At 35.9% G+C, this 21,547-nt stretch overlaps 1 protein-coding gene across 3 annotated transcripts in view; it reads right to left on the reverse strand.

Annotated features, from left to right (window-relative positions):
* Zfpm2 (zinc finger protein, FOG family member 2) overlaps positions 1-21,547 on the reverse strand; it is a 446,087-nt gene that overhangs the window by 224,720 nt on the left and 199,820 nt on the right. The window lies entirely within an intron of this gene.

Here is a 21,547-nt window from a genome sequence, read left to right on the forward strand (position 1 = left end):
AGAGTTTTAAACCCTTGTACAATACTTTTGATTAATACATCGGTATCAGCAGCTTTCCCTGGAAAATTTGTCAAAGACAAAGCAAAGCTAGCAACCTATTTTCAAGGCAAGGGCTTTACCGATGGAGTCATGCCCCGGAACTCCTCTGGCAATCTATTTTAATGTCAAAAAATTGTGTAGAAAATGTCTTTCAATTTATGCATATCAATTGTTTAAACCTTTAAGGGTAATAATTTTGTATTTACAGAGAAAATATCTAATTTCTCTCAGATAAGAATTTTAAAAATTTTCAACTGTTAACATTTAAATAATGCCTTCATCTAAATACTAAGAGTTTTCATTTTACATAAGAATGCTGTTCAAATAAATTTGCTTATGTTTACACATTTTAAAAAGCCATATCATTTCTGACTCCAGAGGAATCATTAAAATCTTTGAAACCCTCCTTGAAAAGTAATTCATCCTGTCTTTCTGCTTTTGACATATTTCATTTGGAAAGGGTTCAGCCTCAGTCAAACAGTGACTCTTATCTACACCTGTGGATTAATAATCAGGACTGTCTTTAATGGAATAAGAACTAGAAACTTAGACCAGATCATAAAGTAATATCCAAATACCTCCTAAGTTGTCAGATGTCTCTGACTATGTATTGAAATTTTCAAACAGGCCAAAATACTTGGTGAGTTTTTAAATGCCCAGTAACTGTCTGAGCTCTCAGCTAAAGCCCTTCTGCTTTATTAGACAAGCAGGCAAATACCAGTCTCCTTCCTTGCTTACTCAGAAGCTATTTGAAGTTTGGGGGGAACTCTTTGTTGTTGAAAAAATAGATTAAAATAAATCAATTATTTGTAACTGTGTTTATAAAAAGCCACAGTATAGCACAAGGTACCAAGAAACAATAAAAATATGATATTGATGACTGGAAATTATATTACCTTACATGTTACTTAGGAGTATGATATTTTAATTACTTTTAATATTAATATCCATTATGTGAAGTATTATTTCACTAAAAGTAAGGTGTTTTTATTCCAATTTGTTCAATAATCAACTGAATAATCCTTAAAAAGTTCTTACGATAACAACTAGCCCTCACTACTTAGTAAGGTGTTTTCCAACTCTGATGGTGCCTGTTAACAGAATTTATTTCCCCGTGATTTATCAGGCTCTGAGTGATAGACCCAGTACTACAACCAGATTGTCATGAAATCCATGCTTCACTTGAAGTGTAGAAGAAAGCTAAACTGCATACCTAATCTGGGGCTCATTTCTTTATGTACTCATTCATTCTACAAAAAATGATTTGAAATCTATTAAGCCCTCGACAAAAAGCAAGGCTCGAACACAGAGCAGCAACAACATAAACGTGGGCCTGGAACGTGGTATAGGTTATGGAGTCTGCATGGGTGGGATAATAAAATGATTGAAGCGCGTTGCTATCTTTATTTTAATAGAAGAACATTTTAAGGATGGAACTCAGGTTTTCAATGTGCGAGCCCAGACCTTCTGGCCACGTGCCTGTTGAGAAGCTGAGGGATTGCGTAACGATGTGGTGGAAGAAGGATCAAACTCTATGAAAATAATGACTGGCGGCGAGGTGAAGTTCGCGTCTCTGGAGAGAAGGGATTAGTATGGAATGAAAGGCTTAAGAGGGGTTCTTTACGGGATGGTGAAAGAGTCATGGGAATATCATGGCAGCCATGGGAAATTATTTAACACTTTGAATTTCAGCTGCTACATACAAAAAAATAAAAAACAAAAAATAAACAATGATTATTGTTATTCAAAAACCCTAACAAATATTTAGTACTTCACCAAATGATTACCCGAAGTCCACCAGTGACTGCATTACATCATTCCTTGTCTCCTCTATCCAAATCACTTCATATTTTAGCTATCTTCTTCCTCACATCTCCCAGATTTGCCTTTCTTATCAGAAGATTTCAGGTTTTTGTCAACTCAGACTAAGTGACAGACCAGCATCCATTGCAGGCACCATCTCTGCCAGGATAAGGTTATTAAAATTCCACTAATCTTTTGTACAAGATCTTGCAGTCGCTTTCTTTTGACCTCTGAAAGGGAGTGTCTCTGCCCAGACCTCACTCCGTCTTTGAGGCTGTCCTAGTGAAGGGTTCTGCTGCACTGATGTCTTTGTTATTCCCACAGAGAGGACAGTCTTCCTTATCATCCCTTCTTCCTCATCTGCTCAGAGCCTACCCTGTTCTGGGAATTGTTTACTGATACCCAGTGAACACCACTGTGCTTTCGTCTTAACATACCATATTAATGTTGCACGATCAAGCCCAAAAGCAGTTTTCCTTCATCATGTGGCTCTGAACTCAAAAACTGACTTATTCCTCATATCCGTACTGCATTCAGAGTCTGTTTCACAATTCCTTTTACCTCAACAAAAATGTGAACGAGTGAATCCCACAGAGTTTTAAAATGTCTATCTCTGGGTAGACAATGCTTTGTGATTTGTGGTACTTAAAGTTTTTATTGAAATCGAACAACATTAATTATAAACATATTTTCATAATATGATAGGTGTCAACTGTAGGACATTGAAAGTTGACTTTCATATGAGAAAGAATTGTCTTAGTGTGTTTTCTCTTTATTTTACAATAATCACATTTCCTTTGATCAGTCTCCCGCTGCTCTCACGGTCACACCTCATGTGAGAAAGATAGAGATAACAGCAAAATGATGCTTGTATTTCTCTGTCTTGTTCATATTTTTGTAGTTGTTCTTCCAAACAAAGCCTTTATTTTTTTTTTTTTAACATACTGTGTAGGTTCACAGAAAGTATCCGAGACACTTAGGACACTCTAATCAATTTTGGTAAAAGATAATATTGTTAGTGCTGAGGGCTGTTTCTCTTATCTTCTTGATAATGCATACTTTTAAAAGTCTGTGATTACTCAAAGGCTTATGATAGCTCCACTTTCAAAAAAAGAAGCTAAGTCAAAACACTACTAAATACCCCATAGCTTTAAAAATATCAATCCAGTTTTAGGGCTAAATAAAATAAATTGACCAGTGGAAAAAATAATTTCAGTCACCAGAAATGACCTCAAATTTTTGTCAGTGAAGGGGCTTTCAATTGCTTCCTCCATTAAAAGGATGTCTTAAAATGCCTCTTTAGAAACAAAAGTCTATAAAAATAGTAGAATATAAAAGAAGGGGAAAATGTCGACTTTTAACATCACTATTCACAATCAGCTGAATTCAGCTCCAACTAAATCCTGCATCAAGTTGGTAACATAAGCATATGTGGTATTTTACTTAACATTTCTTAACTGTGGGCTCAGCTTTCATACAAGATGGGGGTTTCAAATAAATGAGATGATAGAAGATCCTATTTCATTTGCTGAAAATAAACTCTGGATTGGTTTAAACTTAGTTTTAAATATATAACCAAATTTCAAAGCAGACCACATGAATTGGTTTGTAATGTTTATCAGGCCTCACTAGAGCAGAAGGCTATAGCTTCAGAACCCATATTTATATTTTCTTCATAGTTGGAAAACATTATACATCATGGTATCAAACATGGACAGCCCTGAAGTCATGCTGAGTTCAAAAAGCGGTCAAAGATTCTGAGACATTTTCAAAGTCAGCCAAGGTGGCCAAAGTATGGCAATGCTCTTTGCTATGTTAAGGTTTAACCATTTGACAGCTGCCTGCCAGACACACAGGAAGGTTAGGACACTTCCCTGTCGACTATCTATAAAGCCAAACCACAGTCTTGCCACCAAACAGTTTCCTCCAGCACTAATAACTGCATGTCCCATCTTCCTTCTAAGACAAACAGCTCCATTTCTTTTATGCTATATTGATGAAACCCTAAGCATTGTTTGACTCAGAAAATGATAGCTGTTAGGTGATGGCAACAAATTGCCATATAAGGATAGCTTTTCTAATTCCCTGTCTCAATTTTTGAGTCATACAGTCACAACACACACTAAACTACTGTTTTGAACATAAACTTGAAATACGACATTCCCTATTCAAGTACTCCAGTCAAACTCTGATAAATCAGCCTGGCCAAGCAGTGATCTTATCCCTTCTGACTCTTTAATAAATCGAACCTTGTAAGTTCCTACTGTTGGAAGTTGTCACTAAATGAAATTGTGACCTTATCCGGCACATGAACTTATCCTGCTGACAACTACATTTATTGTGAGGATAAGAAAGGGGGGGGGGGGAAGGAATAAAGAAAAAAATGAGATATTTGATAATTCTGATCTTAACCATATGTAACTCTAACAGATGGGATCTTTTTGATGTTCTATTAATGATTTGCCAAAGATGAGTCTATGTAGAGAAAAATGCCTACCCGTGGTAAGAGCAGAGCGCCACAGATGGTATGAAAAGTGTATGAGGAGGTTCTATGCGGCAGAAGCAGGTCAGTAGCTATTAGTCTATCACAGAGAACTCTGAAGTCGCTTGTAATTGCACTGCAAAAGTTCGCATAATTGTGGCAGTGAAAGAGAAACATTCCCTTGTAGAGGCTGCATGTGGTGCCTGAAAATTCTGTAAAGACACTGGCATTTTCTAAAAATCTACAGCAACTCAAACCACTGTGTTTCTCAAGATTGCAAACCATTTCCTTTGGCTAAGGCTTCTAGACAGTTATAGGAAGGTATCAATGTATACATCATTGTCTAGGGAACAATTTGTCTAAGGATGCTCTGAGATGTTGTGTGCATTACAAACTCAGGTAATTGTCACCATATTAGTTTGAATGGCCTTGAGAATTAATTCTAAGGCAAGGTTCCTACGGGAAGCTCCACTCGTAGTCATCATCCTTCTGAAAAGGGAAGAGATAAAATATGGGTACCGGAAATAATATTGCTCATGATCTAGATCAGTGGTTCATCCTCCGATTGCTGAGACCACAGTTCTTTATGTTGTGGTGAGACCCAAACATAAAACCATTTTTTGTTGCTGCTTTATAACTGTAACTTTGTGACTTTTATGAATTATAATGTAAATATCTACTACACAGGATATCGAATATGTTACTACTCTGAAAGGGCTTGTTTGACACCCCCCCGTCCCCCAGAAATCATAGTCCCCAGGTTGAAAACTGCTGATCTAGATTCACAACTTTTAGAAGTGCTTTTATAGGTGCTTTTATAAACACCATGATGTAAAATTACTAGAGAACATTCAACTATATGTTCCAAGTTCATGTCTAAAGTATGCAGAGGGAAAATGAACCATCTTACTGTGCTCTTCCTTCTATGGTCTATGCACATGAATAAAGACAAGGGGTACAATACTCATGGCAGGTTTCTGGAAACAGGTGCCTAGTGTGCCCCGCTCTGGACCAACTTCGGGAAAGTGGATGGGAAGAGGAGCTGCTGTCTTTTGAGTCCTTTTAGTTGCTGGAAGGAAGGCAAGAGTCCTTTGCTCAGAAATTTGCCACAGTGGGCTTCCCTGCTGCCCAGGAACCTGCTCTGACCTGCCAGACAACACTCCATGTCACAGCCTGACCTAACAGCACTTCCTGTTCTGAATCTTGAGAAACAGTGGGAGGTTACCTTTGAGAGCTCCGTGCTTAAGGGGAGTCATTGAGGAAGTAAAGCAAGCTTGCCTGGTAGACACAGAAAGCAACCTTGGGGAGCACCAGTCTCAGAGAAGCTGCAGGGGGAACACAGGAGTCTGGACTTGTCAGGGCTGCTAGGAGGAGAAAGTCCAAAGGAAACTTTGGAGAAAAAGGTCCTCCCTAGATCCTGTCTGGTGTAAAGTGAGAAAGGAAGATGTTTTAAGCAACAGTTAAGAGGGGACGGTCAACAAGGCTGACTGATGATGCAGGACAATAAACTTTAGTCACTCTTATTGTTTTGTTTAGTCACCAATCTGTCAAGAACAAAACAAAACAAAACAAAAACCCTCATGCTTTCTCCTAGGCTACTATCATTAGTTTCTATTTAGTTATTTCACTTACATTAGGACTTACCACAAGTTCCATATGATTTTTAATTACTAAAATGGCCTATCTGTTGATTTGCTGGATACTGTTTTGCTGGTAGCTAGTAGTAACCCATGATCTAGTAGGTCTTCAACCTGGTGGCATGGTTTAGATGGAGGTGAGGATTGCACTGACAACCTTGGATAGATAAACATACTTAGGCACCAACTGAAATGTGGTGAGCTTTGCCTGGAAGGAAAGGTCAGGGTGAGTTTCCTTTAGGAGCAGAAGTATGACCTGGCAAATAGCAACAGTACAGAAGCAGAGGGATTAGATAGATGAGTAAATGGCATAAGGGATCTATCTGAAAGCTTTTAATCTGGTTGAAGCAAATATTAACATAACATGAAGTTCTTTCAGTTAGCAACTGAGATGTAAAGACGCCCACTCTGAGAGTTATTTTACCAAAGAATTTTAGATTTTGATTTAGAGAATATTTTGATTTGGTAACAAATGTAACTAACTATATTACTAGTTTAAAGGGTTTATAACTTATAAAATACTAAAAATATGGCATGTCACTAAATAATATTGACCCTGTGACTTCACTACCCAAACCTAACACTGTTAATATAATTCTATATAGACTGTAATAGACTGTGAATCCTTGTATGAATCTTGGGAATATCAATTCTACACAGTAAAAAGTACTACAGCATAATAATATCACTCAATTCTAGTCAGTATGTGGTATCGCTGGAAAACACATTATGAATTTATTTTATTTGACAATCCCTTAGGCCTGGGAAGATATGATCCATAGATAATCATATTGACATAAAGATAAATATTCCCAAAATGTGAGCATTGTAATGTTAAAAAGGTATTCTTAGTTTCATACTTGTAAAAATTAAATCTCTGTTGACAGGGATATATATATATATATATATATATATATATATATATATATAAAAGAATCACATGAAAATGACAACAAAAATTGGGACAAAGCCAGGCTCCTTCATGCTACATTTTGGTGTTGATAGTAAGACTTACTGTGGCTTAAAGGCCACACTGCCCAGTATATTTCTTAAAAACAATGGCCATCTTTGCTACGTGGGCATCTTCCATCATCCTCTGAAGCTCTCTTACCACTGTCCAGTAAACCTTCTGATTCACTCTGCCTCTATGCTAAAAGTCCACATGGCAGGGCCCTTCTACCCTATAAACACCTACATTATTGTTCAATGGTTTTTCTGTTAGAATGGTGAATCTAGATACCTCTACAGTGCTTTGTATCTGGTAGGGTTATAGGTAGTACACAGACAGCATGACACAATTTTTTATTACCATATTTATTAGGATTTGGTTCAAAATAAGGAAAAAATTAGTTTCCTAATGATAAACTTAGTGATAAAATTAGTATTATTTTGGATTCCAACCCTGGCTTCTCAACTCTCTCATGCTCCATTATTTTCCTTAAAATAATTGAAAGCTAGGCAGTGAGCTCATGCTCATGTCAGCCATGAGAATGGATCCAATATATAATTAGCTGCCACTTCATTTGGAAGGCAGAGTGTTTGTGCCTATAGGACATTCCACAGACAAATTGATAGGAACAATTAAAAGTAAACCCTGGGCAAGTATTGCAGGAGAGAGTGGAAAACTTGTGTTGAACATCAGGAGTTCACAATAAAAATTTCACATCCTTGTCCCAAAAAATTCAGGAAAGAAGCACAGGATTCAATTAGTGAAGATCCACACCAAAGTATAGTTCTCTCTCTCTCTCTCTCTCTCTCTCTCTCTCTCTCTCTCTCTCTCTCTCTCTCTCTCTCGTGTCTATCTGTCTGTTTCTGTCTCTCTGTATTTCTCTTTCTCTCTCTCCTTCCTTCTGTAGCTTGGGATGACCTAGAACTCACTATGTATCCTAGGTTAACCTCAACTCATGGTAATCCTCTGACCTCATCCCCTCACAGCACTGGAATTACAGGTATGAGCCTTCACATCCAGAAAAACAATAAGTTATTAAGTAAACTAAAACTTGGCTGATTAAATACATTATGTTACTAGCAGTATAAGATATGACTCCTTATTCCCATTAATCCAGAATGTAAAAGACATCAGAATGTTTCAAACAACTCTCACGAATTTTAGTCCTGTTGATAGCACTTCCTCCAGAAGTGATTCTCAGATGTAAAATTGTATACAGCTATTTAAAGCTACCAAATCCACAGTTCTTACCTGCTTTAAATTGTAAATATATAACACATTTAACATCTCCAGTGCATTAAATATATATGCTATTCTCTTTTCTAAATTTGCAATTATGGTATTGAACCTGAACCCAAGGTCTCGTTTATGCTAGGCAAGCTCTCTACCACTGAGCTGCATGCTCGATGCTACATATCGTTCTTCCTTTGTCTTTCCTGTTTCTCTCCTCCTACTCTTCTTGGATTTTTATCTCTTTAGTATAAAGACTGGATATGCATACCAGATGTCATGGAAGAAAGAAATGAAGGAAAAAATGAAGGAAGCAAACAGACTATATATACTACTCATGAACATAGCATTGACAAATTCAAGATCTGCTCTCAGATCCCAGGCTGGCTTCTTTTCTAGACACAGGAGAAGTTATAGCTCAAACTGTCATTTTTTCAGGAGATGTCCAATACATAATTACACATCTTCACATAATATAAGTCCTCTCTATATTATCTTCTACATGAAGAATTAATTCCAGGATGATTTTATTCATAAAACAACATTAAACTGAATTTTAATTCAATAAACATTTACTCATTTAAAATTATATATGACGCACTCCAAATGCCAGATCCAATATTGGATCTTGGATGTAGAAAATAAAATGTTCTACAAATCATTTTTGTATGTGGTTTACTCTGATTGTGGTAAATACTCATTGCTTGGTGTCATAAGTTTATGGTGAAGGTATAAGATATTTTTCCCTGGATGAGATGTCAAAGGGAAGGTTGGAGAAGGATGGAGCAGCTCCACTTGCTTTTTCCTTATAAAAAGTAAGAAACATCAAGTCCCAGAAGGACTAGGTGAGGAGAAGGGGATGGGTGTTAATGGGTGGAGGGATTTGTAGGGTCAGGACTGGGTAGAGAGGAAGTACAAAGGGCTGCAATCAGGATGTAAAGTCAATAAAAAACAAATTATTGAAAGAAATCCATTTTCAAAAGTAGACAAAATGCAGTGTTACCATAAATGTGCAAGGACATTTGTTATGCTATACACGAAGTGTTTGCAGGGGAGAGATTTAGAGATTATGACAGTATTACTTTAAGATAAAATAAGTGCCAAATGAAACTGAACAATTGGCTGGCAATCTTAAAACAACTCAGACTGGAGTAATGACTATTGGTAAGTTTCTGCTGAATGTAGCATTACTATTAATCAGTATTATTATCATTATTAGACATGTGCAAGAATATATTATTCTTAGGCAAAATAGCACTTTTGAAACATCTTGGAGATGTTTTCAAGTACAAAATTCGATATAAAATATTCTTAGTATTTGCAATTTTGTTTTGCTGCTTTTCAGTAATTTTGACTGAGATGATAGAATAATTCTAGAAACATTCATGTTCTACCACGTGCTAAAGACCAGATAAAAAAGCTCATTTCCAAATATATCTATTGAGGCCTCTCATAGTGCTTCAAATTGAGAAGTCCATCCAAGCACTTTTTCTCTAAGTCTGATGAACTCACTCAGAAAATAATGATGCAATGTTTTATATTGAAATCAAATACCCAGAAATGATCATAATTATTTTAATATACAGATAATACAAGAAATAAACTGTTTCCTTTAAGAAATTCTCCACAGTTTACATCATTTCAAATGATATAATGATGTCCATATATCATAATACTCAAATAGTTAAATACCTACTAAACAAGAAAGATATCTTTAAAATACTATGTAAATGGATAAATGATGTCTACCAATATTAAGAGCTTCAGTAAGTGTCAGAAGCTAGAAAACATATTAGAGTAATGCATACCTGTTAAACGTGATGAAATTTGGCTTATAAAGGGAAAGTGAGAATAACTGTAAAGATAGCTCATTATAAGCTTTTAAAGCAGAAAACAGGATTCTGCACATTGTCTTTATTCACTATGTAAATAACAAATACTGTTCATCTAGAAGAGCTAAGTAATAAATAAGTATAGTGATATAGAAATCATTGTCCATACTTCTTAGAGTCAAAGCATTAATTTGTTGAGGTTTGGACTGTTGCTATATATTGTAATGCTAAATACTGTCCCTGAGGTCTGCTTGCCCCCAGGGATTAGGAGATACTGACATACACTGAATGATGCTATACAACCTTGATCTTTAATTTAAAACTATTGGTTGAAGAAAGATGCCAACAGCCTATAGCTAGGCAGAAGAGAGAGGCAGGCAATGTTTTGATTCCCAGGCTTGAAGTCTGAGGCAGGACCACAGGAGGGACAGAGAGAGTAGGTGGAGAGAGTATGAGGTAAGGGATCAGATCACGAGAACTGTCCAGCAGGGCTGGCTAGTAGAGAAAGAACAGCCCAGGCAGAGCCTGGCAAGTCATACCTTGTGGTTATTGGCAAAGAAGTAGGCATAATAGCATAGAGGGTAGGAAAAGCGCTTCAATTTTAAAAGGGGAGAAACTAAGGGGTTTTCTTGGTAATTGCTTGAGCCCACAAAAGCTGCAAGGAACTATTGCAAACTGGCAACTGATTTTGCAGTGTCACCCACCAATATGGTTCTGGCTTTTACAGGCATGAAGCTGTAGTATAGAAGGAACTGTGAATTCTTCCTGTGGTAATTTAGAAAGGTGTGGAGGACAGGCAGTTTATGTCAGCATCAGAGTGTCTACAAGGCAATTCAAAAGGTTACTGAATGAGGATGTGATGGCAAAGCTTGTGTTGTTGTTAAGACTCCAAGTATTTGAGGATAGCAACCTGTGAGGCATTTGCCAAACAGAACAGAATTAAGCAAGTAGAACCAGTCCAAGAAAGGCATGGACATTATATAAGGGGCAAAGTTTGTGTTGAGGAGCCATTTAAGTTATTTCAAACTGAAGCCTCAGATAGTGGACGTGGAGGGACAGGATTTTGTATTTACCTTGATGAGTTACAACCTTTCTTTGGCTCAATAATTTCACATTATCTTCCATTTTTACTTTTCTGGTAGCTAACATTTATTTTGTGCCACTATATGTTGAAAAAGTGGAAGTATGTATGTATGTATGTATGTATGTATGTGTGTATGTATGTATGTATGTATGTATGTATGTATGTATGTATGATGTACTGTTCTGTAGATCTATGTATCTATGTATCTATGTATCTATGTATCTATCTATCTATCTATCTATCTATCTATCTATCTATCTATCTATCTATCTATGTATCTATCTATCTATCTATCATCTATCTTTCTAATTTATAGAGGTTGCAGTTATAAAAATCACCTTAACATTCATAGAGGATTTTGACTTTGGAGCAGCGTTGAGACTGATAAAGACTATGAGTACCTTTGTAGTTGAACTAAACTCATTTTACTCCATGAGAAGCCATGAGCCTATGTGGTCCGAGGGGCCAAATAGAGTGGTGTAAATGAGAACTGTTCCTCATCCACTGATGTATTTGAGCACTTGATCTGTTGTTGGGGTTGTTACTTATGGAGATTATGGGACCTTTAGGAAGTGTAGCTCTGTGGGAGGAAGTACATTGTATCACTTGTGTCAGGCTTTTAGGATCCATACCATACTTTACACCCTCCTCCCTCTTTTTGCTTCCTGTGTGTAGATAATATGTGACCATCAGCTTTGTGATGCTGCTACTATGGCAGAAGGGCTGACCATCCCTGCGGTTGTAGACTCAATCCTTAAAGCCATAAGACTGAATAAGTTCTTCCTTCCTTAAATTGCCTTTGGTCATGGTATTTTCTTCCATCAACAGGAAAGTAACACATACATTAACCATGAGCAGCAATTTCATTTTCTACTTCCTCTGAAGCAATCTCCATAGAACTTATCAAAACAGAGTCCGATGCAAGGCTGTACATACAGAAGATACTCAGCATAGGTTATACATTTTATCTTGACATCTTACAAATAGTTAAATAAAAAAGAAACATATAGACAACATTTTCTTTCATTTAACACTTATACTTCATAATGTTAACTGGAAAAACTAGAACCAGAGCCATTTTATTCCACAGGAATAAAGGAATATACGAAAACAATTCTGAAATCTCAAGATAACAGGAACAGGTCCTGGTGCTGATTCTACCTGGTATTGATAGGTAGGTAATGCAGAGTTTTAGTCTACAGAAACCCTCCTCTGGTATTTCTTCTTGCTTCCTAGCTAAGCCAAAGCAAAGGTATGTGGCTGGGCAGGTCACCATCAAAGGCGGGTCACCCACTCCATTTCTAGAATATCAGGATTAACTGCTCCACTGACATTATCTTGACATTATAGACTTCCAGAATGGAGAAAAAAAGGACTATGTTTGTTAGTTGAAAAGTTAAAGTTGTACAGTCCTATTTGAAACAATAGAAAATAGTTATGCATCCCAGCTGGTTATTGTTTTAATACTACTCTTTAAAATACTCTCAATTATTAAAATAAAACTTAAAGCATTAGATAAGTGCATATAATACACAGGTATTACATTTGAGCCCTTTATTACTTAGGTCTTGTTGTCACAGTAAACTCGGGAAGAGTGTCTGTGAAATAAACTAGGAGTATTTGTTAGCCAATCAAATGAGGGCAAAAACATCTTAGTTATCACAATATTTTTTCAATTAGTGAGACAAATCATCTTATTTTTCTAAGTTATCTAATGTAATGCACATTTACTTACCTTTTCTAAGTTATTTATCTAATATAACGCACTGTTTTCTTAACTCGGTAGAACCCTAACTCAAATTACTTCAACTAGATATAACACAGAAGAATTGATCAAAAGCCAAATATAGGAAGCGTCATCTTCTTACCTGAGACAAGACTACAGGAATAGATATAAAGTCAGTTGTTATTTTGTGAATGACATTTATTACAGGTAAATATATTTCCATTGTAAATTCAAAGACAATACTAACTTGTCAGCCTGAAAATGCATATTATTCCAAATATAAAGTCATTTATTTCACCATTTCCCTTAAAACATTAATGATTATATGACCAGTGACACAAAAAATGTAAATTTATTCTTCAGCTAAACTCCTGTAGAAATGTAAATGTCTTATTATTAACTTGGTGCTAATGTCTTTGTTCAATTTAAAAACTTAATCTTCTAAGCTAAGAATTTTAAACCTTTAGCAAAGTGCACTTTAGGAAAAAATATCATATTTTGAAAGGAAAATATGATTTATATATATTTTTATTCTCAAGGCCAATGAGAGAGCAGATCAAGGTTAAGAGCAGTTGCATTTACTGTTACTTTTACTAGCCCATAATACTTCAAGAAAGACTGTGTTGCCATGGATTCGTGCATACTTTGTATATAGTAGATACAATATACATATACATACAGATGTGTGTATAACATAATATATATATAATACTTAATATATATTATTGATCATACTTATAGATCAATAATATATATATGTAGTCACTTTTGCTTTCTTATATGGAATATAATAAAACTGGTAAAATCAGAGTTTAAAATTGAAAAAGCTTAAAGCAAAAGAATATTATCAACTGTATTGGAAATGAGACTATTTAACAGAATAAATTCTAAAGCACTTAAGAGAAATTAATTTGCATACACACAATGCAATTACAAAGGAAGAAGAGGCCAGCATCATTAGAGCAGGTTGAAAGAAGACTCCAATTACAAATCACAGCAAATCCCCACTTGACCTCACTTAGAATATTGTTAGCCATTAATGTAATCTACTGTTCCAATTGAAATTGATAAATTCTTTTTTCATTCAGAACAGGTCTGACATTGATACAACCACTGACCATGTCCTAAATAGTTCAGTCTGAGAGATTTTGGAATTTGTATTAATTACTTATGAATTTGATAAAAAATAATTTATTTTTATTTCTTACATTTTGTATTTTTTCATGATATATTGATTTATCAATTTGACACTAATAAAAAAATCAGTTTATTCCAATGGAAGGTGATTTTAAATGACATACGCTGCACATTTTCTCATCTGTATCTTTATTGGTAGGAATATGGGGCATATACCATTGTATAGATATTTCTATGTTGTAAAATACAAAACTACACATCTGAAGTTGATCTAATCTCTGCTATTCTATTTTAAATGGAAATGTACTACAGTGTAGATGTTCCTCCCTAGTGAAAGATGCTGAAATCTTCATTTACTTCTCTGGTATGTGTATGGCCTTAGGTGAACACCCACAAGATAATTCAATTTAATTGCTTATTTTCAGTTTCCTCAGAAAGAACTGCCTCTAAGCAAGATGTAAAAGCACTTAAATGGGTATGTTCATCTAAAACGGTTCAGTAAGACAAGTGTTTCTTCCAATTTGGAGTTCCTCTTTGATCCAGAATATTCATGATAATTCATTAAAAATCATAGAGGAAACCTGGAGAGGAGGAATTGAAACAGAACGTTTGTTAGATGAACATGGATTCGAATTCTAGCTTTACTGCTTAACCATAATGTGATGGTTAAGTACAGTAAAATTACCATCCCTTGTGTATATTATATTAATCAGAGGAACAATGCCTATGAAATGGATACTTCTAGTAATTAAATAGTGTACCATGGATGTGATGTTCAGCAGACATAAACACTGAAAGAAAAAAGAAAAGTTTACTAAGCATGATGTTAACCATTGCACGCCTTCCCTAGAGTAGGAATCACAGAGTTTGTTTCCTACTCACCGCAATTTATGACTTAGCACCCAGATGCATAATTTTGGAACATGGAATAGTGTTTTAACTCTGAAGGAAAAAATGAATCCTATAAGTCATTCTGCAATAACAAAGGTACACACACGGGCAACTAGCTAAAATAGATTCAGTCATATAACAGTCCTGTGATGATGATGCTATAAAACATCAAAAAGTCAGGTCCAAAACTTCCCCTCTGTTTAATGACGTGATATAGAAATGGAAGGGAGAAATGTTTCCAATTGCAATTCTGTGCATCTAGGCTCCTGGGGCTGATTCCTTAATTCCAGTTCTATTCACAACTCATTTTTATGAGGTTAGAAAGCTCAATGCTACACATCTACAGAAGTGCTGAGAAATGAACTTGCTGAAAAGATTCCTGGCATGTTATAACCACATATAGAAAGAAAACCAACAAATATTAACTTCTATATTACTTAAGTAGTCAGACTTTCTCTCAGTTTGACAGAAAGCTTAAGAGAGTCAGGAAAGAGAGGAGAGATTGATTTTATCTCACGATCTTAGAGGTCTTGGCTCATGGTTGCCTTCTTGTTTTCCATAGGCTTTAAGGAAAATCATTGTGGACGAAGCACATGGAGAGAAAAGCTGCTTACCAGGAGATTTCCAAGAAGCAATGAAGAATGACAGGAATAAGCAAGAGCTAAGCTGCACCCTCTAAAGACAAACTCAAAAAACGGACTCCTATCCTGGCCCCACCTTCCACAGTTCCACCATTTTCTAATCAACAGAAAACCAGAATCTAATTAATTCTACAGTGTTGGTTAGATTAGAACCCATATGTTCCAATTGTCTCTGGAATGTCCTTTAGGAAGTTACAGGAGGTATATTCCATAAGTTGTTTAGGTAAGTTCTCTTTCAACCAAGTTGCATAACCTCTTTTACATGAACAAGTGTTTGAAGAACTCCAAACTAAACTTTATGTTGAGGACTAAGTCTGTAAAGTTTGTGGGTGTAAAAAGGAGGTTCAGTGGGTAAAACAATGATTGCCAGAATCCATTTAAATTTTGGTTGGTGTGGAGTCCCCTTTAACTCCAGTCTGCAGAGGAGACAGGACTCCTAGAACAAATTGTTTGGCAAGACAAGGCATATTTAAGAATTCTGGGTTGATTGAGAACTCTTGCCTCCATGAAAAAGGTGGAAGAGTCTTAGAAGTTGTTTGCAAATATCAACTTCAGGCCTCCACATGCACAAGCACAGAAGGGTACCAGGAACCTACACACACACAAGGAAAATGTGCACTTGCACATGCCCACCACACTTGAAAAACACAACCAAACCAGCATATACACATGTATACAACACATGAAAGAAAAAAAAAAACCAGAAAAGTGTATAAAACTTAAGTGTTTAGGCAAAGTACACTTGAGTAATTGAATTTAAATAGAACTTGTTGATTGAAGAACAATTATTAATATGCCATCATCGATAGCTATCACTTTGTAGAAACTATTATGAATCATTAACTTTATCATTTAGGTGATTAAAAATTAAAAAAAAGTCACATTCTTTTATTCAGCAGATGAAAAGGCCAAGGGTTAGTGGGAGCACACTATTTCACAAAACTGTCACAGAATCTGGGTAGAGGCAGCTATAAAAATTATTTCCACCACTGCAGGGTTTTGCAAAAATACATCTACCATGTGAAAATAATCTTTCATCTTGAAATAGAAGGAAAAGACTAAGAGACAATGTAAGTAGAGAATCAAAAAGGCATTTAATTTGAGAAGGGAAGAGAGAGAAAGAATCTTTCAAATGTAAACTTTTAAAAATGTTTAAAACCACTTTAAATCTGACTTAAAAGTTTTTAAAATACTAAGGGAAACTTAATAAAGCAAATAATTACTCTCAAATCATTAAAATACATAGTGCGGATTGCTTCTCTTTTAAAATGGCTTAAAGGCGAAAGAAACTCTTCATGCAGTTTGAGGAAACAGTGTAATATAATAAATAAATGGACAGCCCAGAAATACAGAAACAAATGTTATAAATTTTCTTCTAGGTACAAGTGGAAGATTTAACACTTGTAAAATGATACAACTATTTTGTGATTCGACTGTACTGATATTGGTCAACTTTGTGTTTGGGGTCCTAAGTACCTCCAACACCAACATAAGTATAACTTTGCCATAAAAAAAGAGGTACATAATAAATCCAGGGCTCTTTCCTCCAGCATCACAGAGGTGCATGTAAATTGTTGGAGGTCATTTTTATGGGTTCGTTTACTATCTATCATAGTCATGACTGCACATAAAAACTGTCCCTTAGACAATAAATCCGTCTCAGGAAAGGCCTTCCTCTTATCCATGCCGTGTCTTACTGCCACGGAGCTCTGGCTCCAACGTGCACCGAAGCAGCATATACTGAGCGGAGAATATTTAGAGAGATTTTTTTTTATCTGATGTTTACTAAAACCACATCTCCACAGGTGGGTGGGACTGCTGGTTGCTTGCAGGAAGCAGGAGGCTCTGTCAGTGCTAATTCTCTGGTGTGCCTAAACTCAGCAATTTCCTGCATCCATATCCCCCTTTTCTGGATTGAATTAAACACTTTCATAAAACCAATTCGAGTACTCAAAACACAATGTTTATCACTTAAAGTTTCTCAGAAAAACACCATTCATATATCATTAGAGGAGAGAATGTAGATAGTTTGTGAACCACAGATGTTGACAGTAAACTCAAACTGCTATTGAGAAGTTCATGTGTCTTAAGCTAGCTTGCTTGGGAGTATTTTAATCAGCTTTCCATGTTAACACAATAACTGAGAACAGGACAGTTATATTTTTATGTTTCTTTAATTTGCACTTACTACGTCTGAATCGTAATGGTCCCACTTCTATTTGCTGCCCGTTAATTGACATGTTTTACTTTCTCTTGCTAAACATTTTACTGTAAGATTTCTTTGAATTCTGCCAAGATATCTTTGAATGTTCTGTACCAAATAGTGACTGCCACATAGTTTTCTACCAGCAAGCCCTTTTCCAGAGTAAGTACCATTGATTTTATTTTGAGCCACTTTATATGAAGCATTTGACTTTTTTCTTTTAAGCATCAACACAGCAATCCTGTTCAATTCTTAGCAGCAACCGGGGAAAAGAGGCATCTAACTGCCCAAAACTGTTTAATCAAAAAGGAAGGTCCTGGTTGGCCCAAAGGATCTTAGTTCAAGATATTTATCACTATGTACTTTTATTTCTGCCCACCTGACCTATGCTCTTCTGTGGTTATGTAAATCAAACACAGGACTCTGCAGAGGCTAGGGTACTACCACGTAGCAACTCCTTGCACTTTCCCACTGTCTCTTAACAGATGATCTAGTTTATAACAGTAACTTTTGAGAAAAAGGCAAACTATTTCCAAACCACAGCAGCTAGGAAAATAATTCTCAAATAGAATTATGAAACAAAAAGAAAAATCCAGGAGAGAATATGAACTATTTTTTTCTATTTTAATTTAAAATTGAGGCTAACATCTAAAGCTTAAAAGGATTTAAAAGTACTCTAAAGGAGGTGGAAACAATAATTCAGTGGTGTCCAAAACTTCGCAACTAGTGCCCAGGGGCAACAAAATGCTATCTTTTTCTGCTGAAACAAAGGAGGCAGGAAAAGATTAAGCCAAAGGGTAATCTAATAAAGGGTTTGCTAGGCATGTTGAGTACTTAAATTTTTTTTATCTTCAAGATAAGCATACCAAGTGAGCATCATTAACGTCCAATTAAGTTTGAAGAAAGAAAAGTTAAACAATTCCTTTAAAGGAATTGATATACTTGTTTAAAGTATGGTGAGAAAGGCATGGCTAACTTTTTAAGGTACATACATTCAGCATTGCTCCCCAAACTGTTCAGAACTCAACATATTTGTTTGCTGTACTATTTACATGAGGAAGAGCTGACTTGTTCATGACCAAAATGTGTTCTTTCAACAGGAAAGCCAGACAAAAGCTATTGTTGGGTTCGCATGTCATTATCTTGGTTTTCATTTTATATGGAGAGGAATGAGTAATGCCTCCTTTGGAAATTGACATTACTGAAAGTGAGTACATATCTTACTAGACTGAGATCTAAGCAAAGGAAGAATTGGTAACTGGCACTATATTGAGAAGTGAATGAAACAAAATAAAGAATAAAACAAAAATAAAAACAAAAATCCCTAAACTACCAACAGACTATGTTAACCATAGTAAGACTTCAACTATCATATCTTATCATCTTACAACCCGAGATTGTGGTAGGTTTTCATATTTGCATTTTCAGGGATATAATACAGTTGCTGACCCAGGGTCACACAAATAGAATTAAATAAACTTTTGAGATCACTGCCAGCACTGTGAATTTAGGAGTTCATGGATAGGCTCCACTATTTCTATCTAGGAAATACAATAATCACAAAGTAGCTAGATTAATACTTAGGTTGGACACAATAAACTCAAACAAGATAGTTTCTTTTACTAGGTCAGACCTTCCATCTGACTGTTGGGAGATACCTATTCTGTTGGACCCAGCCCAAGGCTCTCCCACAGGTTTCAAAGGGAGCCACGGTCATAGTGTTCTTTCCTGATATCAACTCTTCCCTGACAACCCCCATGCTTTAATTCATGTCTTCCTAGCACTCACTAATCATGCTTATGGTATGTGATCTACTGGCTCACAACTGCAAATGGCACTTAAAGCCAACAATATGTCTAGTGTTCATAAATGTGTCTTTTGAATCACCTTGAGGAATTTTCATTGTTTGTAACATGGACAGAGACTCCATTATCTTGGTGCAAATAAGATTAGTTCCTAACAGAAATCTGCTTTCTTTATGAACATTATGAAAGGGCCTCCGACCTTCAACTTGAGGAGTGCAGCATTGGGGAAAAAAGATAAAATTCCACACTAAAATGTGAAAAATTGAAAGGCGACGTGGGGGAGAAAAGAAACTTGGCAAACACCAAGACTTGCTTATAAATGACTTCTTTTCAAATAATCACCAACATCCTCCCTACCATTCTTCACAGAGACCAAAAGAAACTAGGACTATGGGTAAAATTAACATAAAGATTAAAATAACTGTATTCATTACTTAATACTACAATTAACATGGTAAATTCTCAGGACGACCCCAATATCATACTAAATTTAGAAACGTACAAAAATCAAGGGACATTTTGTCCTTTTAAGCTTGTATAACACGTAAGTTAATCAGGATCTTACTATGTATAAATTGAAACTTAAACTATCGTAGGATTTCAAGTGCCTCATTGTTCTAACTCAAACCAGAGATCATTAAAACTTTGAAATATTCTTTAATTCTTAGAAACTCAGAGGCCTTGGCCAAGACCTATTGCCTCTTCAGACAGGTTTCCCCAGCCAATTAAAATATTCAAACAACTCTGTGCAGGGCCTCGTTGTACAAAGTTCTTTAATGTATGTTTATTAAGAAAGATGAAATTCTTAAGTTTGAAGGCAATCATAGAAAGCCAGAAATAATGGTACCAAATAACCATGTGTGGATGGTAAAGTCTACGCGCATAGCTTCCAATATTTTGATAGTCAGAAGGTAGAGTGAGCTTAGCTATCCCTAAGGCTGAGTCACTGAAGCCAGCTGTGTGGCAGGGGAGGTATAGTCATCAGGTGGATAAAGGCTCAGTAATTTTCAGAGAACTTCATTGTCCTCAGCCTGAAACTGTCTTCACAGTTGCTTTGATGTGATGAAAAGGAGCCCAGAAAAAGTCAAAAGGAATGACATTCATCCAGACAACCCAAGATGGAGATTTACACAGAGAATAGCTTGTTTCCAAAGCAAACAAAACACTCAATTTATGTGATGGCGTAAATGCTGGAACTGTTTGTTATGTGCAATATGCAAGTGTCATTTTTAAAGCATGGACTCTGTAGTGTTCTTCTCTATTGTCTGGATTTTTTTTTAAGGCTGCCATAATTCACATTCGGGATTAAGATTAATTTTGAGCAATTGGCTCACAAGAGGCATGCATTGAATAAGACTAGCATAGTAGCATGAATACATGTGAGTGTGTGTGTGTGTGTGTGGTGTCATAATGGTGATTCCGTATGTATGCTACCACAGAAATCCAAAAGAATCTTTGGGAAACAGTGTCCTTGCTTTATGACTTATGGAGGCTGTATGGAAATCTGGATCTTAACTCAAAGTAATTTATTTAATGGGAAGGAGGCCAATAGCTGACCCACTTGTAATTTCCAGTCTGTTTATTCTTCAACAAAACTTTTTCATATGTTTGATACAGAACAGTATTTGAACATTATGGTGTAACATCCTAAGAGCCAAATGTCATATCTTATCAGATACACTCCTTAACAAGGAAAAGTCATTTATGATCCAAATGTAACTAGTCTCTCAAAACTTGCTGTTTGTGTACATACAACTTTCTTTGGTCATTTGGATGAAGGCACTCTCCTGAATCCAAGAACTCTTTTCTCCACACCAGAAAACCATCATGTGCAAATTGTCAATATTGTCCACTCCACTAGCACGTTTATTCAAAAAGAATCTGTCTTCCCATTGCTCTTAAGCCAAGCACAAAATTCTTGAACACTTTACATTCAGTCTCGCTATTTCCTGGTCTCTCCCTCTCTTCATTTCAACCTCAGATATTTTCACTGTGCATTTCATATACTGAGGACATTGATCAGGGTTTGTCTTCTGCCAAATGCTCTCCCTGTTAAAACGAGTTCCTATTCAAACTGCTGCCATGTTG

The sequence above is a fragment of the Mus caroli genome, unplaced genomic scaffold (genome assembly GCF_978045245.1).
Source record: "Mus caroli unplaced genomic scaffold, Mus_caroli_1 scaffold_16, whole genome shotgun sequence".
NCBI lineage: Eukaryota > Metazoa > Chordata > Mammalia > Rodentia > Muridae > Mus > Mus caroli.